Source organism: Diceros bicornis, chromosome 34 (assembly GCF_020826845.1).
Source record: "Diceros bicornis minor isolate mBicDic1 chromosome 34, mDicBic1.mat.cur, whole genome shotgun sequence".
NCBI lineage: Eukaryota > Metazoa > Chordata > Mammalia > Perissodactyla > Rhinocerotidae > Diceros > Diceros bicornis.
This window is the reverse complement of record NC_080773.1, coordinates 7,198,743-7,221,286: the sequence shown is the minus strand read 5'-3', so window position 1 is coordinate 7,221,286 and position 22,544 is coordinate 7,198,743. Positions and strand designations below refer to the sequence as shown.

Sequence of the window (22,544 nt, the reverse complement as noted above, 5' to 3'; positions counted from 1 at the left end):
TCAGACTGTTTCGTGGCGACATAAATTTCAGAGGGAAGGTCAGCAGCAACAAGCAATCTTCCAGTCACCTGCCACGTGCTCCCTGGGCGCCCCGCTCACATCCTTCCTCTCAAGCTCCAGCCTAACGGGTGCTGGGGGCGCTCTCTTGGGGACCCTTCTCAAAGAGGACGGAGGGCAACGTGTGAACCTAAGGAATCTTACCAGCATGGAGGTTCCAAGGTCACTTGGAGAATCAACAAGGAGAACGATAAATTACAAAGCTTGGATGGCTGCCAGAGCCCCAGGAAGTTACATTTAGCATATCATTCCCCCAGCCACAGGAGGAAGCCTTAACTCCCTTTCCAGCGGAATTTGAACGGAATTTGTTACAAGAACATTGTGATTGAAATATCACCAATTGGCTTTTCATGACAACTGTGCAATAGATTGCAATTGTGATAGGGTGTGTGTGTGTGTGCCCGTGTGTGTTGGGGGGTGGCTGTCGTGTTCTCCAGCCGGTCGAGGCGGCTGTAGGAGAGCCCCATTCAATATTTATGAAATCCAGATGAAGCTCTACGCTGGCAATGAGCTGATATCATAACACAGATTTCAAAAAACGCCTTGACATTTGCCCAAGATCAAATTTCCCCTTGCGAAAACCCACGAGGCACTGTGCTGACAGTGTCTGCGTACTTTCTCCCCTCCAGCAACCTCCTTCATTTAAGCTGGGTAATTAACACCGGGATGGGAGGGACCGAGGGACTGGAGTGGTGCAGAGTACACTAAGACCACAAAAGTCCACTTTTTTTCGTGGAAAACATAAGCAGTGGTTTTCAGTGGTGAAAGACAGGAGTTTTGATAATTTTTATCGTTAAACACTTTCCGACAAAGTGCAAAACAAAGCTCGATGATCTCTTTACTTACGAGGCTCTGACAGCAGATTCGGACGAAGAAAGACGCGAGAGGAGTGTCCATCACACATGAGCCCGGGAAACAAGAACCAAAGCAGGAAACGGATTTCCTTGGGGCCACAGATCTCATTTAGGTGCAACCTTTGATTCGTTTTAGGGCACCCCCGGAGACGGAGACCCCGTTAGGAAATATTGCATGGGAAATGCTGCATGAAATATTGCATGGGATCCAGGCCTGAAGTCCCCAGAGAATGTTTACAAGCAAAAGGCGAGGGCGGTTTAGTTGGTTTTGATAAACACTCCATACTGCACATCCTGAGAGAAGCAAAACACTTGTCAAGCATGCATCTTTATGAGCTGTCCGCTATAAACCTTGCACGAAAGGTCCGTGCTTAATGTTGGTTTGGCAGTAAACTGGCGCGTTGCATGGATCTGCTGCATCAAATTAGCATCGACCCATAAAACGTTACTGAATGATTCCTCAAATCTGCCAAGACTTCAAATCAATTTTGGAGAAAGCGTCAAGGGTTTTTTTTTTAATTTTGATAAACCTTTCACATTAGTTATCACAGAAGAGCATAAACCTTTCTAATCTGTCTTTCCACACACACACACACACAAAAGGTGTTGTTTTCCCCAAACTGCTTTTAGCTCTTGCATCTTTGCACACCCGCCTCCACATCGCATAAACAATGTGAGTGTCATGGATTCTTTGTGGCCCTATTTTAAAGCGACTGGTATTTGGCTCATGCTGTCCGTGCCCCACCATCCCACAGCTTGGAGAGAATTTCTACTGGCACCAGGATAAAGTTCTCACCCCTCGCCTTTGATATGTAGTCCCAAGCTCGCCTCCGCCAGGAAGCCTTCCATAACTCATCGATGAACTCTGATCACTGCTCTATGCCCCATGTGTTGGGTCAACCAGACCACGGTCTCCTGGGAGCTCAGTGCACGTCATTCCCTGAGGACTTCATGCTGCTGCTAGGGGTGAGGCCCACACTGAGTGGTCCATGACGTGTCATCACCTCCTTCCCCATCTTTGAGGACCAGCCCAGGCCTCCCCCCACAGATGCCCCAGCCAGAATCCCTTGCCTTCACTCCCCAACCTCAGAGATCTCAGCCACTCCAGTCATCTCCCACTGGTTGCATCAGAGTTGTGTGTGAATCTGGTTCTCTCCCCTGGGGACAACAGCTGAGTCTCAAAACCAAACAGGAACAGAAACTCAATTTGAACCCAAGGGGTCAGACCCAGACCCAGAGCTCTCCTCTCCCAGGCCATGCTGCCTTCCAATGACTATGCCAGACTCAGGAGAAAGGGAACAAGCCACACCTTAAAAAAGGAGGCTTCATCATGGTCCCCCCCAAAATGTGATGGGCAGGAGTGGATGAGGTGGTACTAGACGTGGCCCTTTGCCTTCACTGACCAGAGGGCCTGTCATCTATGAAAAGGTCGTGCTGGAAAAGCTGAGGAGGCTGCATGGAGCAGGACGGAGTGCTGCTCTCAGGGCGTGCTCAGGCTTCTCCGGGGGCACCCAACAACAGATCAGCCTGTCAGGGATGAGGTCACCCAGGGGATGCTCCTCAATGGCCAGTGCCTGGGGCACTGGGGGTGAGCTGGGCTCTGGGGGCACCTGCACAGAGCCTGGGGCCTGGAACCGCAGGCCTGCTCAAAGCTGGCTTTGGAGAGAGGGGAGGTCATTTAGAGGAACAGAGCACCAGCACGGGACACTGTCCAGGGTCCCAGAGCCCGACTTCCAGAGCCTTCTGCACAGCAGCCCAGGTGACCAACAAAGCCCCATCAAGCGGCTGGGGCGGGAGAGGACAGAGGCCAACAGGCAGCGCTTTGTCCTCTGGTCCTTCATTCAGTGGGTATTTACGGAGCCAAGACTGTTCCAGGCACTGGGACACAGCAGTGAACATGACAGACAGGGTGGTCTCAGTGCTCACGCAATCTGTGGAGGGAAAGAAAGACGAGCCCCAGACAAGACTGATGGATCGTGAGGATCCAGCTGGTGATTGGGGGTTGGGGCGGGGTCCAGCGTCTGCATCTCTGACGAGCTCCCACGTGATTCCGGGGGAGGTGCCCAGGTCCCCAGCCTCATCCAGAGAAACACCTGTCTACTCCATCCACTACCTTCCAACATGGCAGATTCAAACCTGTCCAGCAGAGGGACTCACAAGCACCCCCAGACACTTAAGACTTCTACATTTTGGAGATGGAAGTGAATTTTCAAATTTGTTGAATGATGTTTTCAAGTTCAACATAGCCTTGGCAAAAAATGTACTGTATGAGTCATCTGGGAAATAAAATTAAAACCATGGTGTGATACCTCTACATAGTCATAGAATGGCTAAAATGAAAAAGACTGACAATACACAGTGCTGGAAAGGATGTGGAGCTACTGGAACTCTCATACGTAAGTGGTGCCAGGGAGGGCGAGTGGGACTAGTACAACTACTTTCGAGAAAACTGTTGACAAGAGATGAACATGTGCACATGAGCCCCAGCACTTCTCCACACAGGCCCAAGAGACACGTGTAACGTCCACAGCAGCACTGTTCACAATAATAACTGTCCAAAAATAATAATAGCTGCCCAAACTCTGAACAATCCAAATATCGATCAGCAGGAGAATGGAGAAATAAATTGGGAAATATTCACACAGTGGAATCCTATACAGTAACAAGAATGTACAAATGACAACCACTCCCAGCATCGTGGGTGAATCTTGCTAACATGATGGTAAGCCAGATGCAAAAGTGTACAGGTTTATGATTACACTTAGATCAAGTTTAAAAACATGGAAAACCAGTGCCATTCCCAGTCAGGAGAGCAGTTACTGTGGTGGAGGGGAAGTGCCTGGAGGGGGCACAGGGGTCTCTGGGTGCTGTCATGTTTTGATTCCTGCCCCGGGGCTGCCGCTCAGGCCTGATCGTGGATATTCAGTGCATTGTACACATGATCTGTGCACTTTTCAGTATGCAGGCTCTACTTGGAATAAAAAGTTTTAAAACGTACTGAAAGCAGGACAGGGAAAAGGTATGGACAGGAAACTGCTTAGAATGGGTGGGACTTGAGGGGACACTAGCCAGTGGGGTCACATGCCCCCTAAGCTATTGTCACATCACCAGGCAAGGCCCTGGATCAACATGCTTCCTTGCACCCGAGATGAAGAGGGACTGAGGCTCGGCTGAGAGACCAAACACAGAAGATGATAATAATAATAATAATAATAATAATAATAACAACGGCAGCTGTCACTTATTACGGGCTGGCTATCTGTTAGGCACAACGGCTCTATGTGCTGGGTCCTATTGTCATCCCCATTTTACAGATGAGGAAACTGAGTCCCTAGCCCACAGTGACCAAGTGGTGAAGCTGGGATTTGAACCCAGACAGTCTGACTCCAGGTGCTGGCTTCTGTCAGAGCCCAGAGGTGGCTGCATGGGGTGGAGCGAGGGGTGGAGCTGGTTGCCATGGCTGCCCATTGACACTTTAATTCATGGCGGAGGGAATCGAGAAGAGTTAAATAATAGGCATAGATTGTGCTTTCACAGGGATGAATGGTCATGAAATTAAATTTGCAGATGAGGCCAGCCCTCGGGAGGTAAAATAGCATCGATGGAGACGGCAGCCCCAAATTGAAGCAGGCGACGGCAAGATGGACCCAGTCTGGAGAAATGCAGTTTACCACGCACACCAAGGCAGTAACCCACGCCCAAATGGTTTTCAGGAGAAAAAGGCATGTGAATGGCTGCGGTGAGGGATGGCGAGGTGGCCATGACACAGACAGCAGGCAGCCTCCGCACCCGGCAACCACAACAGGCTCAGCCCCCAAGCACGACAATGGGGGAGGGGGCATCCAGGTGAGATCACAATGTGTCACCACACCACACATCCACACCACTCCCAGCCCCGCACCAGCCTCTGCTAAAGAGATTCGAGTAAGACACGGGCAAGCTGAGGGAATCGTCTAGGAAACGTCCTTGGAAGTGGGACTCTCATTGAACCCAGATGTGTATGAAGGAGTATTCCTGGTGAAAGTGTCAGAGGAGACCAGAACACTGGCCTCCGCCAGTCACAGGCTCCACCAGTGTAGACAAAGTGCCTGCTTTGAGCACTGGTTCAAAGAGTTTAGACAGGTGGTTTGCATAATGCACTGGCTCCACCAGTGTAGACAGACTGCACAGTTTAGCTCACTCTGCCTGCCAGCAGCAACCACTGAATATCTTCTTCATGCCGAGTTCATCATGGCCAAGACGGCCAGAGACGGCAGTGTTCACACCAGGATTGCAACCTGCTTGTGTTTCCTTGGCATCCTCTGGCCTGGCAGGAGGCTCTGCACATGGAAGACCACAGCCAGTATTTGCTGGGTGCCTAGATGCTCCCCTCAGGAGCACAGGAAGCAAAGGCCCTCCACCTCAGGGCTGGAGGAGGGTCTCAGTGCTCACGGGCTTGGGAAGATGGGTCTTGTCCAGGGAGATGAGTCAGCCCCCAAGAAGAGGCAGCTTCGAAGGTGGGGAGGACTCGTCTGCCAAGTATGAGTCAACCTGTGCCCAGGCTAGGGGCTGCTGGCAGAGGGGCTCTCCTGTGTCACCTTCTCACTGATGAGCACATGGGCATGTTAAGTGGTCCATGGTGGCAAGGGCAGCAGCCAGAATAGAAAGGAAACCAGTCTGATGAGGCCACTATCCAGGCAAGGAGCCCAAGAGCTGGAGGAATCAGCCCCAGAAAGGCCTGGAGCCGGAGGAGCAGATCTCTACCTCCTAGCATCCTCTCCTTGGCTCTCATCCCTCCCAATCCCGAGTCTGGCCCAGCCCAGGAGGAGCTGGCTCAGGCCCAGGCAGAGTGAGGACAAGGTGACAGCGACCTGGGCTGTTGCCTGCAGCTCAGTAGCCGCTTGGCTCGGGGCCCACAGCCAGCAGCGTGGGCACAATGGGAAGCAGGGTGACTCACAGACCTGCTGCCCCAACTCTAGGTCTGGAAGACAGAGCTGAGCGGATCGGGCCGGGGCCAGAGCCGAGCTGCAGACAGCCACATGGAACTCCGTGACATCAGAGGGAGTTTGGGAGCTCTGAGCCCTGGGCAGAGCCCCTCACAGAGGGCAGGAGCAGATACAGACTGGCTCCCACAGGGAGGAGGGAAAGCAGAGAGGGCTGGGAATGAGGGAAGGGCACAGAAGACGAGTTCTTTCTGGAGCAAGTGCCAGCTAGATGCCCGGTCAGATACAAGTGGGTGGCAGGTAAAGGACCTAGCAGCAGACCAGGAAGCTAAGCAGATGACACGCAGGCCGGGGCCACCTCTGGCCAGCAGGCCTGAGGGCAATCAACTCCAGAGGAAGGCGGGCATCAGAGAAGCTTGTCCTCACTGGATAGCGCTGGGCCTGGGGCGCTTACTGAGTCCTCACTACCAGCTAGGGCTAAACGGCGAACATCTGGGGGAAGGTAGCAGAAGGCCCAAGACTTAGAGGAAAGCTGGAAGGGGGGCCAGGTGGGCAGGCGTGCAGAGGCTTGGCCACACAAGCAGCCACCTGACCCCCCAGCCCTGGAGGACATAACCCCACCAGAGTGGACAGGGGCTTGGGACTCCTTGGTCTGGACGGCCCTGCCTCAGGGCACTGACAGCTCCCAGTCGTGATCCAGAAGTCACAGTCCCAACCACCCTCACAGCCTCCCCTCCTGAGCCTAATCCAGCACCAAGCCCCGGTAGATGCACGTCCCTCCCTCCTAGAGGACCACGGGCGTCCTCCTCCAGGATTACTGCAGCCCCCTCCTCACGGGGCTCCCAGCTCTGCAGCAGCTGGTGGGCTCAAGACCCAAGTCCCTCCCTGGCCTTCAAGGCCCTAGATGGCCGGGACTCCACCTGTGTCACCGACCACATCTCCCCGCCTTCATTCTGCTGGCCACGGGGGCCTTCCCACAGCCCCTGGATGGCACTCCACGCTCCCTCTCATTCATCCACATCCTGCGCCGGGCCAGCTCCCTCCCTCCCTCCCCTCCCTGCTTAGTTCTAGCTCTTCCTCCAGATCTCAGCTGAGTGTCACCTCCTCAGGCATCTAGGTTGATCACTCTGTTGTATGTCTCATAACCACCAGATGTTTTCTTTATATGTTGATCATAGCCTAGAATCACACACGGGTTGGTTATTTGTTTAGTAATGGCGTTGTTTGGCAGAGCATGAGTCAGCGAGTGATGAATGAATGATGAGGACGTTTCTCCCACCTGACCCCAAACCCCACAAGGGCAGGGACCACTCTTGGTGTCGCTCACCTTGTATCCCGGAGCCTGGCACAACGACTGACACCTAATATGTGGTCAGTAAACATCCACTGATGGCAGGGTGAAGGAGAGCAATAATGGGTCTGATACTGGGAGTGTGGGGTGGACAGTCATCTGGCTTCAGGTTTCAGTGTTGACAACTCTAATTTAGTTCAAATAAATGTCACTCACCAGGGCCAGCTCTGGCCATGGCTTGGCAGGGACATCAGCAACAAGCAGCACTGATTGCCCAGAAATGCATGGCCTTCCAGGTGGGGAGTGAGAATGGTGAGATCCAGGTCAAAGGCCTGGGAGGGCAGCTGTGTCTACTCTCTGACTTCCCAAAAGGTGGCTTTCGAGATGGAAACAGGGTTGCTTCTTCGTGTCAACCCACCTGGACGCAGGCTTCCCTATGCTGTCAGCGGCTGAGGCTGCCTTTGTGGCCAGCAGGTGCGGGCAAGAGCTCCAGATCACAAATGACAGGTAGTTTTGTACAGGCTAAAAGTCACAACTTTTTCCCACGACCAATTTGTAAGTCGCATCTTCTGCCACAGTGATTTACCGCAGGGTCGCACACCGTCCAGCCGGGAAGAAATGAGACGGCATCTCCTGTGTCCTCTGCCACCTGAGCTAATGCGGTTCTGTCCCCTGGTCGTCTGAGCCCAGGGGTTCCCTCTGCCTTCGGGCAGCCTTTTCCCAGGAGGGAGGGAACAAGCTGCTCTGGAGTCAGACAAGTCCTGGCTATGACTCCAAGGACAGTGCCAGGGAGCCTACTGTCACCACGCTGTCAGCACGCAGCCTGTCTGCTCCCAGCAAACTTCCTGAGGCTCCAGGACACCGCTGCCGCATACACATCCAGACAACCATCCTCAATTTTTTTTAATTTCTCGCTGTCCCACGGCAGGGCCACACAGCTCTCTTTGGGCCAGCACCACATAATCTCCTGTTTATAACTCATTACCTTCTGACTAGCTGAAAGCTGGACACATTTCTCAGTGTTTACCAACTCTAATTGCCAAGGTTCTTCATTAAGGAGCTGCCACAATCCTTGGTCCACTTTCCTGCCCATAGGTTCCCTCCTTGCTCCACATTTCTCCAACGTGGCAGCCACACACCAGAAAATCTGGGAGGTCCAGCAGGTCCAGCAAAGATAGGCCTCTCAGATTCCAGGCCAGGCAGCAGGCAAGATGGGGCACATGTTCTCCCACCAGCCCCACAAGACTCCAGCACCCACCGCAGGTCCCTCCAACCAGACGCATCAGCAAACAACGATAAAAGCTCTAAGCGCCCATCTCTTGCATCAGCAAAACCACAAAAAGCCTATGAGGCCACCGCTGGCAGGAACGCAGAGTGGAGAGCAGAGAGGCAGCCTGCAAGACGTTTCTAATCAGGAGAATCTGACTTTCCTCCTTTTAAGTGAATTGAAGGTAAATTCTGAGATGAGGCCACCAGGCATACTTTGCCAACAACCATAAGGCAAAAAAGAAAAAAAAAAGCAAGTTGCCAAACTTTCCCAGACTTATTAGCTTACATAAACAGAGATTTGAATACATGCTTAAAAAATGAAATTCCCTTGACACTCTGTAATCAGTAAATGTTCATTACGGAAACACAGCAAATATGCATGAAATTTCCCAAGTGGTATTCTGGCTACAAGATTAAAAAGGCATCTCAAACAGCAGGCTGAGTTACAGAGTTACAAAGCATCCTCCTCCCGTCACGGTCCAAGAAAGCTCCGCCAAGCCCAGGAGGTCAGACCAGCCCGCTCCTCTCCCAGCCAGGGCCAGGGAGAAGCAGAAGATGCTCAGGCAATTTACAAATGAGCCCCCGCACTGGCTGATTGATGTCTCTCTACAAATAATTAATCCTTCATCTTGCTTTGAGAAAGCCTTGACTTTTTTAATTTGGGGTCTTTTTAAAAATCAATACCGGGGGAACATAATTCACTCTTAAGGAGTCTGATTCCAGGTAAATAAATAAATAAGCTGTGCCATCAGTGTGTCCCAGGGTGAATGGGCCAGGCGATGGGATGGGGTCAGACTTTGAGGTTTTCTTTGTTCAAATGCTATTGGATTACTGATCGTCCTATGAGGCTCCATCTCATCTGAATTTTAAACCTTCTATGGGTCACTTCACAAAAGCAAGTCTGATGAAGGCTCTTGAATGTGCTTCCACTCCCGGCAAAGGCTCCCTAAACCCTCTCCTGCCATGTGTAGTGAGCTGTCTGGATTAAAAGAGAGTTTCCTCCAGGGACCCGAGTGTCACCCCTTCCTGCAGCCTGTCTGCCTTGCCTTTGGGACAGGACAGAGAGTGGGCAGGAGAGCCCATGACAGTTGGGAAATTTTAATGAGGGCTCTATCACTCCTGCTCCAGAGGCTGTGCTGCTCTAGGGCAGGACTTAAGACAGGTTCCCCACCCCATGAGCAAGGGTCAAGGTAAACTCAGATGTGAGAGATTACCCAAAGAAAGCAGGCTTGGTAGTGCAGCTTGTAAGCACCCCGGGGATGGGGAAGGGGCTAGTGTGTCCCTTACCCCTCTCCCACTGTCCTTCCCACCGTCCACTCCAGAGGAGCTATGGTCCCTAAACTCAACCGCCTGTCCCTCGTGCTCTGCTGCCGGGGCCAAATGCCGGCCAAGTAGATACAGAGCGCCCGGACGCCCATTCTCTTAGCATAGCCAGTCACGGCTCAGGGTCCAGCTGGGAAGCGCCCAAGGACCCGGGGTCCACTGCCATACCAGACGGCTGCGGGACAGGGAACGCCAGGATGGGCCCCTACTCGTCGGTTAGGACAGACAGCCAGGCAGCAATGCCCGGGCCGATGGCGTTGCGCGGCTGCCGCGCCAGCTCCGGGTCGGGGTCGCCGGGCCGGGAGACCAGACGTACCGAGAAAGTTAGGGCGTCGGGACTCCCGCGCTGGGGAATGGAGAGGGGTCACCTCCGACCCAAGCGCCCACACTGGCACTGCCAAAACCTGCGAACGCGCCTTCGCCTGTGTGCAGAACTAGAAGCCGGCAGCTGGAGTTGCAGTCGCCGCTAGAGCTGCGCTGGGCCCCGCGGCAAAGCGGATCCTTTCACCGCTCACCCGAGCCGCCCGAGGCTCCGACTCCCGCACTCCTGGACACACGCACGCACACACCTTCACACGATCACTGATACACACACACTCGCCTCGAGTACAAAACAGGCCGGTGCCCTGGAGAGCCGCGGAGTGGGGATGCGCGCCATGGAGCGCGGGGGCACCTTCCGCCGCTTGGTAGTTAGCCAAGGCGGCCTCTAACTCCTCCCTCGCCCCTGCCGGCCACAACCTGCCCCCGAGTCCCAGTCCCGAGCGCGCAGGAAAACCCTGGGCGCCCGGGGCGCTCCAGCACGGCCCTCTAGGCGCCGGACGCTGCCTCTCCGCGCCCAGCACCCAGGGCCGGGAAGAGAAGCAGAGGATCCGCAGGGACCGAGGAAGCCCGAGGGGCGGCAGTTCACAGACGCGCGGCGGCAAGTGAAATCCATGGAGCAAAAGTCTAATTCAAGTTCTCGCTACTGGAGCCAGTCCCCAAAGTGCGGCCAGACCGGAACCCCTCACGCCCCATCTCCGCCGGCGGTTTCGGACTCCCATCAACGTCGGTTTGCGGGGCTGGGGCGCAGTGCAGACCCGGGCCCTCCCGGGACCCTTCGGGGCGCCTCTCCCTGCTGGGAGCCTGCACAGGGCGGGGACAGGGGTGGGGCGGGGGTGCAGCGCACTTACCTGGCGCAGCCGGCGCTCGCGGGGCCGCGGGCGCCTCCAGCTCGGGCGCGGTCCTCCACGGCGAGTCCTCTGCTCCGGGGCGCCCGGGCGACAGAGAGGATCTCCGCCCCAGCTCGGGCCCCGACCCTCCTGCTGCTCCGAGAAGAACCCCGTGCGGTGGGTGAGGCGAGCGGCGTGGGGCCGGCGGCTGGAGCGCGCAGGAGACGGAGAGGGCGCGGTGGCGTGTTCCTTCTCGGCCCCCGGCCCCGGTCCCGGTCCGTCCCCCGCTTCCCACTGCCGCCTTCTCCTCTCTCCTCCCTGCTCCGCGGCCGGATCCCGCCAGCGCGCGGGGAAGGCTCCCAGCGAAGTGCGAGCGAAGCCTCCGGCGAGGCTGGAAATAGCGCCGCGCTCGTCCGGCGCCCCGCCCCCGGCCTGGGCCCCGCCCCGCGGTGGTGGTGGCGACGGCGGTGCGGGGCCGGGAGGGATCACTCCTAAGATCTATTCGTCCCTCCCGGGAGCTCACGGGCTCCGCACCCACACGCGCTCTGCGGCTCCCGCGACCCCACGGGCCGCCCGCTCCGAAGGATCCGCCGCTGGGCGCGGTCCGGCGGCCGCGGGGGTGGGGGCAGTCGTGTCGGAGGCCGCGCCCATCTCCCGGGTTCCCTGAGAGCCGGAATCCCGGCTGACACTTGGCTCCAGACTGCCGCCAGAGTGCTGCCACTGCCTCAGTGGGTCGCACGCCGGCGCCGACCCGGGTAAAAGACAAGGCGTCACCCGGGCGGGCCGTGAACACAACTGGGCAGGGATGCGCGCCCATGACCGGACGCTGCGGGGGCGCGGGACCGGGGGAACGCAGAGGATTGATCGCGAGGAAGATTCTGAGAGATCCCTGGGCTACAGCCTCCGTGAAATTCGGTCAAGGTCTTGGGCGGGCTCGGCCCCCGTGTCGGCACCGATCTCCAAATTCCTGGGGCTCTGGATTCAGCTGAAAGTGCCCCATGACCCGGGCTTTCCCGTGAGGGCTACTTCATTGAGGTCCTTGTTGGGTCAGGGGCCTGAGAGCTGGGAGGGGTCAACCGACCCTTCGCCGTACACACCGCCGACGACAGAATGGGGACGTGACAAATCCGCAGCCAGACAGCTCCAGGGCAGAGCAGGGACGGGAGAGGGGTTGGGCGGTGGGGCTCTGAATCCCGTCCTTGTCCTTCCTGAGAAGAGGCAGCCCCCACCTGCAGGGGGCAAGCAGCTGCTGGCTGGCTGCCGAGGGCAGGCAGGCTGGCTTCTCACAGGAACTATATGAAACTGTAAATCAGTCACCTCTTAGTCTTGAAGGGACACCCAGTACTTTCAAAACCTGCAGAGATACCTTCAGCAAAATTGAGGGATGCTCACCCTCCTCTCTCTTATTTTATTTGCGGATTGGTTGGCTTGATGACTCCAACCTGCTGACCCAGAGTGTGAGATGGAGTAGGGGAGTGGAGTGGACTGGTGGCCCTTGAATGACCCCAGAGAGGAGGGTGGGGAAAACCCTGGCAGGGAGCAGAGCTACTCCTGAGGAGGCCCTGGGATTCCCCAGTACTAGGGCTCTGGTAGGCCTGGGGGGCACTCAGACTTGGCCCAGGGCAGCCCCGAGTCCTCCTTCATGCCCCAGACAAGCTCAGAGCATTCAGAGATAGACCAGGAAAGACGAGAAGACAGACTGAAGCAAACCAATGCTATCACCATCTTCCTTAATTCTCGCAGCAACAAAGTAGGCATTATTATTCCCATTTTACAGATGAGGAAACTGAGGTACGAGAATGCCACCAAGTTTCTGGAGTCCACACATCTGGAGATGGGAGAACCAGGGTTGGACTGCTGATGCCAAAGTCGAATGGGTTCGGTGCTGGGGTTCCCTCTCCAAGACTCTGAGCTCAGGGACTATGCCAGACCCAGGGCACCAGGCCCAGCCACACTCCCCTGGCTCCGCATTACCTGTGTGTGTGGTGGAGGGGGACATGTATGCAGCTGGAGTCGCCTTACCCCACCTCAGTCAGGTGCAGACTGGAGTGGAATGTAAGGGACAAGGACTCCAGTGTCGGGAAGAACAGGTCAGTGGAAGCCTTATCCAGCCCATGACCAACAGCTGTCAGAGCAAAGCAGGAGGAGAGAAGACGGCAAAACAAAGCGGGGGGGTGGTGAAGTGAGCAGAAAGCTACGTGCCTGATGAGTCCAGGGTGCCCGGGCCCATGCCCCCTTGTCCCCACACCTCCAGCCCTCTCTCACCACCCGGGGGCCTGGCCGCTGGTTAGCTGGGCAGCCGCCAAAGAGGCGTGGTAGTCAAGGGAATCTCTTCAGTACCATGCACACGCCAGAGGACAAATGCACTCACGCGTGCGTGTGCGCGCACACACACTCACACTCACTCACGGAGCAGTAGGAGAGGATGGGCAGAGGAGGTCCCATTCCCTGAGCCTTGCCCTACAGCCAGGAGGAGGCTTTGGACCACAAGTCCTTCGATGGGACAAGTCTACACAGGCTCCGCTTTCACAGGACGAGTCCACACAGGCTTTACCCGGACCATGCTCTCAGCTGCCCCGTGCCTCTGCGTGCAGTGATCCTCCTGGGAGGGACGGTTTTCCATTAGCTTTTCCAACTGTACTTATTAGCACTTATTTGCATCTAATATTGAGGCAGACACCGCTAGGAATCAACAATGCTGCATTCCTTTGAGGTACGCTGCATTTTCCATTTCTCACGCAGACTTCCTTCTTGTTTTGAGAGCCCCTCAGGGAAATCCCCAAAGGGGGCCCGAGGCCTCTGGCACCAACACGCACTGAGTTCTTCTCCCGGGATTTGCCAAGGGCTGCGTGCCCTTTTTTGAAAGTCAGATTGGGCTTCTGCAGCGAGCGAGGCAGAGAAAGGCTGCAAACCCTCCGCATGAGCCCTGTGTGCTCGCTTGCGGTTTTTGATATGTGTGTCTCCACTGGAAGATGAGTGGCAAACTTGTCCCTTTGCATCCCAACAAGGTAAAAAGACATTTTCAGTGGATGGCCCTGTGAGTTCACAACCCAAACCCCAGCAGAGGGAACAGAGAGGTTCAGAAGCCACTCTGTTTGCTTCCAAAGGGGTGGGGGAGGGAGGAGGGGCCTGACCAGGTTTAGTGGAAGGAGGCGGGCAAACCACCCCCTCCCCTGGCTCTGGGCTCCTAGACTATTCCTTGCAGCTAAGAGTTCCCCCTCCTTCGGGCAGGGAGTGGAAGGCAGCACAGTGGGGAAGCACCTTGCGTTGGATGAAGGGCACGTAAACCCAGTGGCGAGACTGAGTCCCAGGTCTTAAACCTCCATTCTGTTGCAGTGAGAAGAACAGGAGCACCGTCCTCAGGCGGGAATGGGAGCCGTGTGGAGGGGCAAGTCCGGGTACACCTGTCTCCCTGTATCCCATGGGAGAAAGGAGAGAATAATGGGATGCAGCAGGGGGTCTGTTTCAGCTCTCCAAGGCGTTGCTAGGTGGTCCTGGGCATTTGTTGTGGCCCTTCCCAGCCTGTTTCCTTATTTGCAAAATGAGAACAATAGACTGTGCCCTGCTCATGGCAGCAGGGACTTGCAGATCAGGTGAGAGTGTGAAAGCGTTTGAAAGCTCTGAGTCACACTCAGATCAGCCACCTCAAGGCATGGGTGTCAGGCATCTGACATGGTACTGGCCTCTGAAGTATTGTGACCCCAAGGTTTCTCGAAGTTGGTGCAACACACAGCCGGGCCCTTGACGTGCTGGCCAGAGCACGGTCCAGGTGGAGCCTCTTCCCAGGGAACGCGGCTGCCTTCCCCAGCTGCGTCTGCTGACCCTGGCATGGGGTGGAGGGCAAACCTCCCCCCGTTTGAACAGTAAGGGGAGTGCAACCCAGGCTCCTGGGCCCCTTCCAGGCCTGAGTTGTGTTTGCACGATTCCTACAAATTCCTCAGCTGGAAAGGAGGCCCAGAGGCTTCCCTTGGCCCCCCCAGGTCCTTGTTGGATAAGTGTCCCTTCTCTGCCCTTTTTCCCGCTCCCGTGACCATTCTCCTTTTCTGTCACCACTTGGGTTTCCGAGGAGCTGGAAAGAACGGGTGGCTTTGTTCCCTTCTATGTTGAGTCATCTGAAAGTTCCTGAGGTCAGCACGCCCATCTGAGTGTCCCCTATATTAGCAATGCTGCTGGCGGTTCCAGGCACCTCCGTATCCCACGTACCTGTTATCATTTCTGAAATTCCACCACCATCCCTGGGGACATAAGAATAGTTTCTCTTTAAAGAGCAGGTGTCCAGGGCAGGCTGAGGTGACGCCAGTGTCCGTCCTTAGCACGGACGAGAGTTGGGGAACAGACACAGCTTCTGCGAAGCACAGAAACAGACTGTGGCTGACTCGGGCAGGAAAGGAGGGACTTACTGAAAAGACATTGGGGATCTTGCAGAGAGAGGCGGAGCTGAGCATCCAGGAGGAGGAGGGCAGCGGCCAGGCAGAGGGGGCTAGAGGACCCGTGGGGTCTCCAGGAGGGGATATGCTCCCCCAATCTAAGCTGAGCAGGTCTGCAGAAGAGCGTTGGTTGACCCCAGGGCCCAGGAAGGAGCAGGCCCCACTCCAAGTCCAGCCCATCCTGCAAACCAGGCTCAGATCCAGCCTGGTTTCTCTGTTGAGGTCTTGCCAAGTTCAAGTTCATTTTGGTGCTTCTTAATTAAAAAAAAAAAAAAAATCACCAATGGGTTGGTCTGCTGCTGGTGACTCCTTCAGTTCCCATGAATCCTTGAGAGCCGTCGTCCTCCAGAGGCTGCCCCGTGGTGGGAAGAGAACACTGTCCAAGGTGGGGGACTAACTGCAGGAGGGGGTCTGAGAGACCCTAAGCATAAACAGTGGAGATTTCTCGTTTTACTTTGGGGTAAAGAGTTTACAATTCTAGCAGATTTATCTGTCACAATTCAGTAAATGCTATTTAATTTGGATGAAACTGATCCAACATTCATGTCATGCGGGGCCAGGCTGGAGTTTACTTTCTCACTGTCAGTCAAAGATGGCAGGACCAGGCCTGCAGGGGGAGCGTCTCCCTCCCTCTGCAGTCAATGCACTTTGACTTCCATGCCTCTTTAGCCTTTCTGTGCATCTAACTGCATCTGGATCCGAACGAGCTCATTATAAATGGTTCTCTCTGTTCAATCAAGTTCGCTTGGCTGACCCTCTTTTTTGGCTAAATGTTGTTAGTCATTAATGAGGTGACTATTAAAATGAGGAAATTACTGGATGACATCAATAACTGGCACTTCTTTTTAAATGCGCCCTGACTGGGGGAGATTGCTGATTCTCTAGGACTCCTTCTGGCTTAGCCCAGATTGACAAGACGCAGCCTCCTGTCACGTGCCTGCCCGTCGCTCCCCAGAGCAGCAGGTTACGCAGCTGCATCGTGCGCCGTATGGAGTCTGAGGGGGGCAGCAGGGTCTCCGAGGGCAGGATCTCCTCCCCAGCATCATTAGCCCAGAGTGAGTTTTCAAAACTCCTCCACTCTGACCAAGGCTTATAAATCAGTCCGGCTCTTTCCATCACGTGGTAGCAAAGTGGGGCTTAAGTCTCTTCTGAGTCCCTGAGATGGCTGAAAGCATTTTTTTAAAAAGCAAACTTGAATGCTCTTCTAAATTTAATGCTTCGTATTAAGAATCGGGTTTGGAGATTTTGACAGGAAAGAAAGGATTGCTTTGAACTGAACAAAATATGTCCACAGGAACACTCCAGAAACATTTATCAGATGCCACTGGGAGCATGCCATCGGGTAAGGATGCGCCCTCAAGACTTCCCTGACTGGGGAGGTTTATAAGCACATGGGCTTAGAAATGTGACACAAAGAAGACACACATGTGGCAATCTCATAGCCAGGCTGGAAGGACCTCGTTCTGGAGGAGCCTCAGGTCTGCGCCCTCAGAGCTGGAAAGCGAAGGGGTCACCAGGCTCAGTAGCGATTATTGCTTGTCCGAGGATACACACTCTAAAAGTCTCCCAAAGGCAGTCAGTTAGCCTCAAGGTTTCCTCAGACCCTTTCAGCATAGGCAAATTGTGCCATAAACCACGTGGGCGGCCACAGGGGAGATGGAAAAGGAGCGGTAGGTGCTGCCTTCTTCTCCAGGCGGTCCTGAGTAAGCGGTATTTGCACACTGTGCCAGGAGCCCACACAACACCTGGCGGTATGACTCTCTCCACCAAGACTGAAAACAAAAGCCTGGTGGATGATGCATCCACGGAGATGCCATCACGAGGAGCCCATCTGTCAGGCAGGTGCCCCTCAGAGGGACGTCCACGGGTAGCAGACCAGGAATGCCTGTCCCCAGTCCAGCACCCAAGCAAGCCTCCTGACTCGCAGCCTCTGTGCCCATTCCTCTCTTCCCTGAGATGGGAAGATGCCTCAATAGGAAACACCCAAGTGAGTCTGGGAGAGAAGCACCCGACTCCTTGTCCTGCAGGCTCCCTATGAAGGAGAAACTGGAGAAGCCTGAGAGGGTTTGGTTCCTCAGATCCTCCAAAGGTTTTCCAAACTGGAAGTAGGTAATGCTAAAACTTCCTGTCAGCCCCTCCTCTCCCATGCCCAGCCCGTCACTGAGCACCAGGAAGCCATCCCCCTGTATGGAGAAGGCACCAAGGTCACCAGGCTTTGGAAGCAGATGACACGACCTGCAGAAGGTTTGTGGGGGGAGGGACATCTCACCCTCCCGGGATTCCTGGGTGCAGGAGTGTTCTGCAGGGAGGCTCTGGGATACCTGGAGAAATTAAACCCTGTCACTGAAAATAGAACGCAGTTGCAGCAGAAACTGAGATCAGGAACTGCCACTTCGTTGCTGAGTTCTCCCAGAGCCCAGCAAACTGCATCTTGCAGGCAGAGCCCGAGATGCTTAGAGTTCAGAGTGCTGCCCAGTGGCGTCCTCACGGTAGCTATGGAAACAGTGAGCCACTGCCTCCCTGTTGGCTTTCTTGCTGGAGACAGCTTGCTGTCAGTAGTGTTTAAAGTTAGCTTTAGAAAAACAAGACAACCCAAATGTTCTCTTTTGACACCAAGCAAAGGGCCCTGTGGCATGAAGGCAGCCCTGCAGGTCCCAGCATGAAGCCTGTCACACTCTGTCCCCCATCCCTGTCCTCAGACAGAGCTTCCTTTCTGCTTGCTCTTAGTGGTGACGTCTTGGGCTCAAATGAGTCCACTCTTTGTGCATGTTCCAGCCTCAGTGCCTTGTCCCAAGATTCAGGGGGGCAGGGCATGGCTCTGGCTCAGCCCTGGTTAGAGGTGTGCTGAGATTACGCACCAGCTGGAGGCAGGCTTGAGGGTGAAGCCCAGCCCCTTATAGAGGTGTCTGGGACACCTGCCTTTAGGCATAGACTGCCCAGCAAGCCTGCTTTGAGGGGCTGTTTGGGACATGACAAGAGGAGGCAAAGGGGAGAGCAGCTCACAGTCAAGAAGGAAGACAGACAGACAGACTAGAATGTAGGCAGATTATGATGGAGCAATGAGAGAGGTGACTGAGTTGTCTTCCCCCGGGGCATGGGGAGGGCTTGATGGAAGAGGTGGCATTTGACCTGACCTCATCTCACCTCGCCTGTCCTCACTCATGAGACTCACAGCCACAAAGAGCCAGAGGGACAATAATTCAATGTATATTTTGTTAAACACAAAGGATACTCTGGCACCTACAGATAAAGAGCTCCCACTTCCATGCCCAGAAAAAGGGGGGACTCTACGATTACAAGGTAGGATTGCTGAATTCTAGAAAACAAGCCTAAATTTTAGGAAAGACCAGGTCTAAGGGAAACAGCTAATCAACCAGTGCATTTTGAGGGAGTAAAGAGGGTGTAGACAAGGAAAGACAAGCATTTCATTTGGGTAGAATAAAAAGACATCTCACCAAAAGCTATTAAAAATATGATGAGGGGGCCGGCCCCGTGGCTTAGCGGTTAAGTGCGCGCACTCCACTACTGGTAGCCCGGGTTTGGATCCCAGGCGCGCACCGACGCACCGCTTCTCTGGCCATGCTGAGGCCGCGTCCCACATACAGCAACTAGAAGGATGTGCAACTATGACATACAACTATCTACTGGGGCTTTGGGGGGAAAAAAAAGGAAGAGGATTGGCAATAGACGTTAGCTCAGAGCCGGTCTTCCTCAGCAAAAAGAGGAGGATTAGCGTGGGTGTTAGCCCAGGGCTGATCTTCCTCCCCCCAAAAAAATAAACAAATAAAATAAAGGAATCCTGGCTTTAAAAAATATACATATTATGCTAACAGCATTCCACTTTTGAAACTCATAAGTAGGTTTTACGACATAAGAGATGTTTGAAACAGGCAAGGCTTCTGGAACATGGCTTAGTGTCTGTCTTGGGTTGTGTCCCCCCAAAAGCAGACCTGAGACAAGCATTTGGGTTTGGGTGGTTTATTTGAGAGTGACCTCAGGAAGCACAAGGCAGGCCAACAAGCTTTGGTGATACCAGAGAAAGCTCTGGAGAGAGAAGAAGAGAGATGCAGGAGCTTAAGTTTGGAACTGTCTCCTGGGTTGAACTCAGATGGGCTGAGGGGATCAACAGGGTCTGCTAAAAGGTCACAGTCAGCACAGACACTCTACTCAAATTCCTGTGTACATAGTTTCTCTCCTCTGGGTTGGTTGTGATAAAGTGTGTCCCGATGGTGTTAAAGTGTCCATGTTAAAAATTCTCCCTGGGGTATTTTTGAGAAGATGGCAGCCATGCTAGTGGTATAATTGAATATCCTTGAATCCCCTAATAAAAACAGACAGACCAACTAGATAGCAAGATCAAAAGCCTGTGGGAAACATTCACAATAAAACTAGTGGGCAATGTATCTCCCCAAACATCGAAACACTAGCAAAGGGAAGAAACAGGGTGCTGGTCATGTCTGAAAACAAGAGCACCCCAAAATGGCCAATAGGTATTCACTGGAAAGCACAGAGATCCTGTCTTAGGATAGTAGCTGAAACTGGGAGGCATTTTGCCCACTCTAATAGTGTGGAGGTGCAAAGGGCAGCAGGTAAGAAGATCCAAGGCAGGGTGGAATAGCCTATCCCCTGGGAACTCTTGAAACTGACCAGCCAGGTCTTCCTTCCAAGACAGGGCTCCACACTGAGGAGACCCTGCTGAAGAGGAATCACAATGGAACAGAGCAGGAACACCAGAGAGGAAGGAAACAGAAGATCCAGATAAAAGTGGAGACGTTTTTATAAGAGCCAGAATCTCCGAAAACAAGCTGCCATATCTTTTAACCGCGTGAAATGAAACAAGGAGCTTTGTGAAGTTAGAAAAGCTATCTTGAACTAAACCTCTTCTAAAAGGTCAGAAAAATTAATTTCACCTTTACAAAAATGAGCAACAGGAAAGGATCAAGGTCGTATCCCACACAAAGTTGTTTTAAGAAAAAAGACGATAAGCAGTAGAAACCCATCTCTACAGACAATGAAAAGCACACCAGGAAGACATGCCCACCAGACAAATCAAAAGCTATAACCTACTGTTTCAAAAAAAAGCTAACAGAAATAAAGAAAATGATATGACAAACAACATAAATCAAAAATAAAGACACTCAGAAATGAAAAGACAAACTCAGGGAAGAATTAGGTTTTAAAGGAAAAAAATTTCAGAAATTAAGACTAAACTAGAAAGAATACAAGAATAAACATGACAGGGGCTGGCCCCGTGGCGTAGCGGTTAAGTGCGCGTGCTCCGCTGCTGGCGGCCCCGGGGTTCGGATCCCGGGCACGCACCGACGTGCCACTTGTCAGGCCATGCTGTGGCGGCGTCCCACATAAAGTGGAGGAAGATGGGCATGGATGTTAGCTCAGGGCCAGTCTTCCTCAGCAAAAAGAGGAGGATTGGCATGGATGTTAGCTCAGGGCTTATCTTCCTCACAAAAAAAAAAAAGAATAAACATGACAGATCATGCCTTAGAAGAAACAGAAGATGGAAAAAATGGAAATTTTTAGAAATCAAGAAGAAATGAACATGATACAAAGGATTCGAGAGCAAGTGACAAGTCTCGAAGCTAGGTAAAGACTATCCAACATACAGAGAAGAAGAGTCCCTGAAGAAAAAACAAAAGCAGGGAACAGAACAAATTTTAAAACCTATAATTCAAGAAAACCTTTCAGAAATAAGAGAAGATTGAAAATACAAATTGAAATATCACACTATGTTCCTGAGAATATTGACCCAGAATGACCAACATGAAGCCATAATTTTAGTAAAATAATGAGACTTTAAAGAAAAAGAAAAATCCTTTGAGTATCTAGGCAAAAATAGCACATGATTTGTAAGAGATAGAAAGTTGGATTATCATCAACTTTTTGACTGCAGCACTTGTGCCACAAGAAAATAGAACACCCTATTTAAGGTTCCCAAGAAAATAAAACATGAGCCAAGGATCTAGCAGAACTAACTTTCAAGTATAAAGAGTACAAACTCTTAACCAACATGCAAAAATTCAGGAACTATTGTTCCCATGAGCCCTTCCTGAGGAATCTACTAGAGAATGAGCTTCAGAGATGCAAAGTGACTAGAGAGACATCAACATGATGAGGCGAACATTAAATGTATAATAAATAGGAAGTAAGGATTAAAAAGGAAAGAGTATAGTATGTAATGGCTGTATGCTCTGACCATATAGATATAGTACAGCTATTTATAAATGGGAGGGATAAGAGAATGAGGAAAGCATATGGAAAAAATGTTAACTCTTTCCAATAATGATGTTGATAGAGGTGGTGTTAGTGTTTCACACTGAGACTGTTGTGTGTGTAATGTGGGATAAAGTAAATGAGTAATTGTTGGATATTCTAATTCTGTCATCTCCTGTGTCCTTGAGAACTAGGATTCTTGGATGAGAAAAAGGAATTCAGGTATAAGAAAGAAGAGTTTAAGTAAACACCCAATAATTCTGAACTTAAATTGGAAGAATCAGTATATACTCATGAGGCATTTTATATTTTTTTTAACTAATAAAATTTATTTTTTTAGAGCAGTTTTAGGTTCATAGCAAAATTGAGTGGCAAGTACAGGGAGTTCTCATATACCCTACCCCCTCCAGCCTCCCCCACCATCAACATCCAGCATCAATGTGATATATTTATAACAATGAAAGAACCAACATTGGCCAACATCAACCAAAGTCCATTGTTTACATTAGGATTCACTCTTCATGTTATATATTTTATGGATTTTGACAAATGTGTAATAACGTATATTCACCATTATAGTATTATACAGAATAGTTTCACTGGCCTAAAAATTGCCTGTGCTCCACCTATTCAGCCCTTCCTCCCTCCCCTTCTTCCTCTGAACTTCTGACAACCACCGATCTTTTTACTGTCTCCACGGTTTTGCCTTTTCCAGAATGTCATATAGTTGACATATGATGTAGCCTTTTCAAATTGGCTTCCTCCACTTAGCTGTATGCATTTAAACTTGCTTTCATGTCTTTTCATGGCTTTATAGTTCATTTCTTTGTATATTTTGGATAACGCTTATTTATCAGGTATGCCTTTTACAATATTTTCTCCCAGTGTGTGGCTTGTCTTCTCATTTCATTGACATTTCATGTTTTTTTAAAAAGACAGATAGGTAGAGTCCCCATTAATAGAAACCAAGACATCTTGGAGAAATGGCTGATTCCAGGACTGGAGAAAGAAATGTATAAGATGAG

At 52.5% G+C, this 22,544-nt stretch overlaps 1 protein-coding gene across 1 annotated transcript in view; it reads right to left on the bottom strand.

The window, feature by feature from the left end:
* Positions 1–11,383, bottom strand: part of CHST8 (carbohydrate sulfotransferase 8) — a 112,301-nt gene extending 100,918 nt beyond the window's left edge. Inside the window, exon 1 of the mRNA XM_058529104.1 lies at positions 10,886–11,383. The gene's annotated coding sequence lies outside the window, so the exon portion shown is untranslated. The remainder of the gene's footprint in view (positions 1–10,885) is intronic.
* Positions 11,384–22,544: the final 11,161 nt, after the last annotated feature.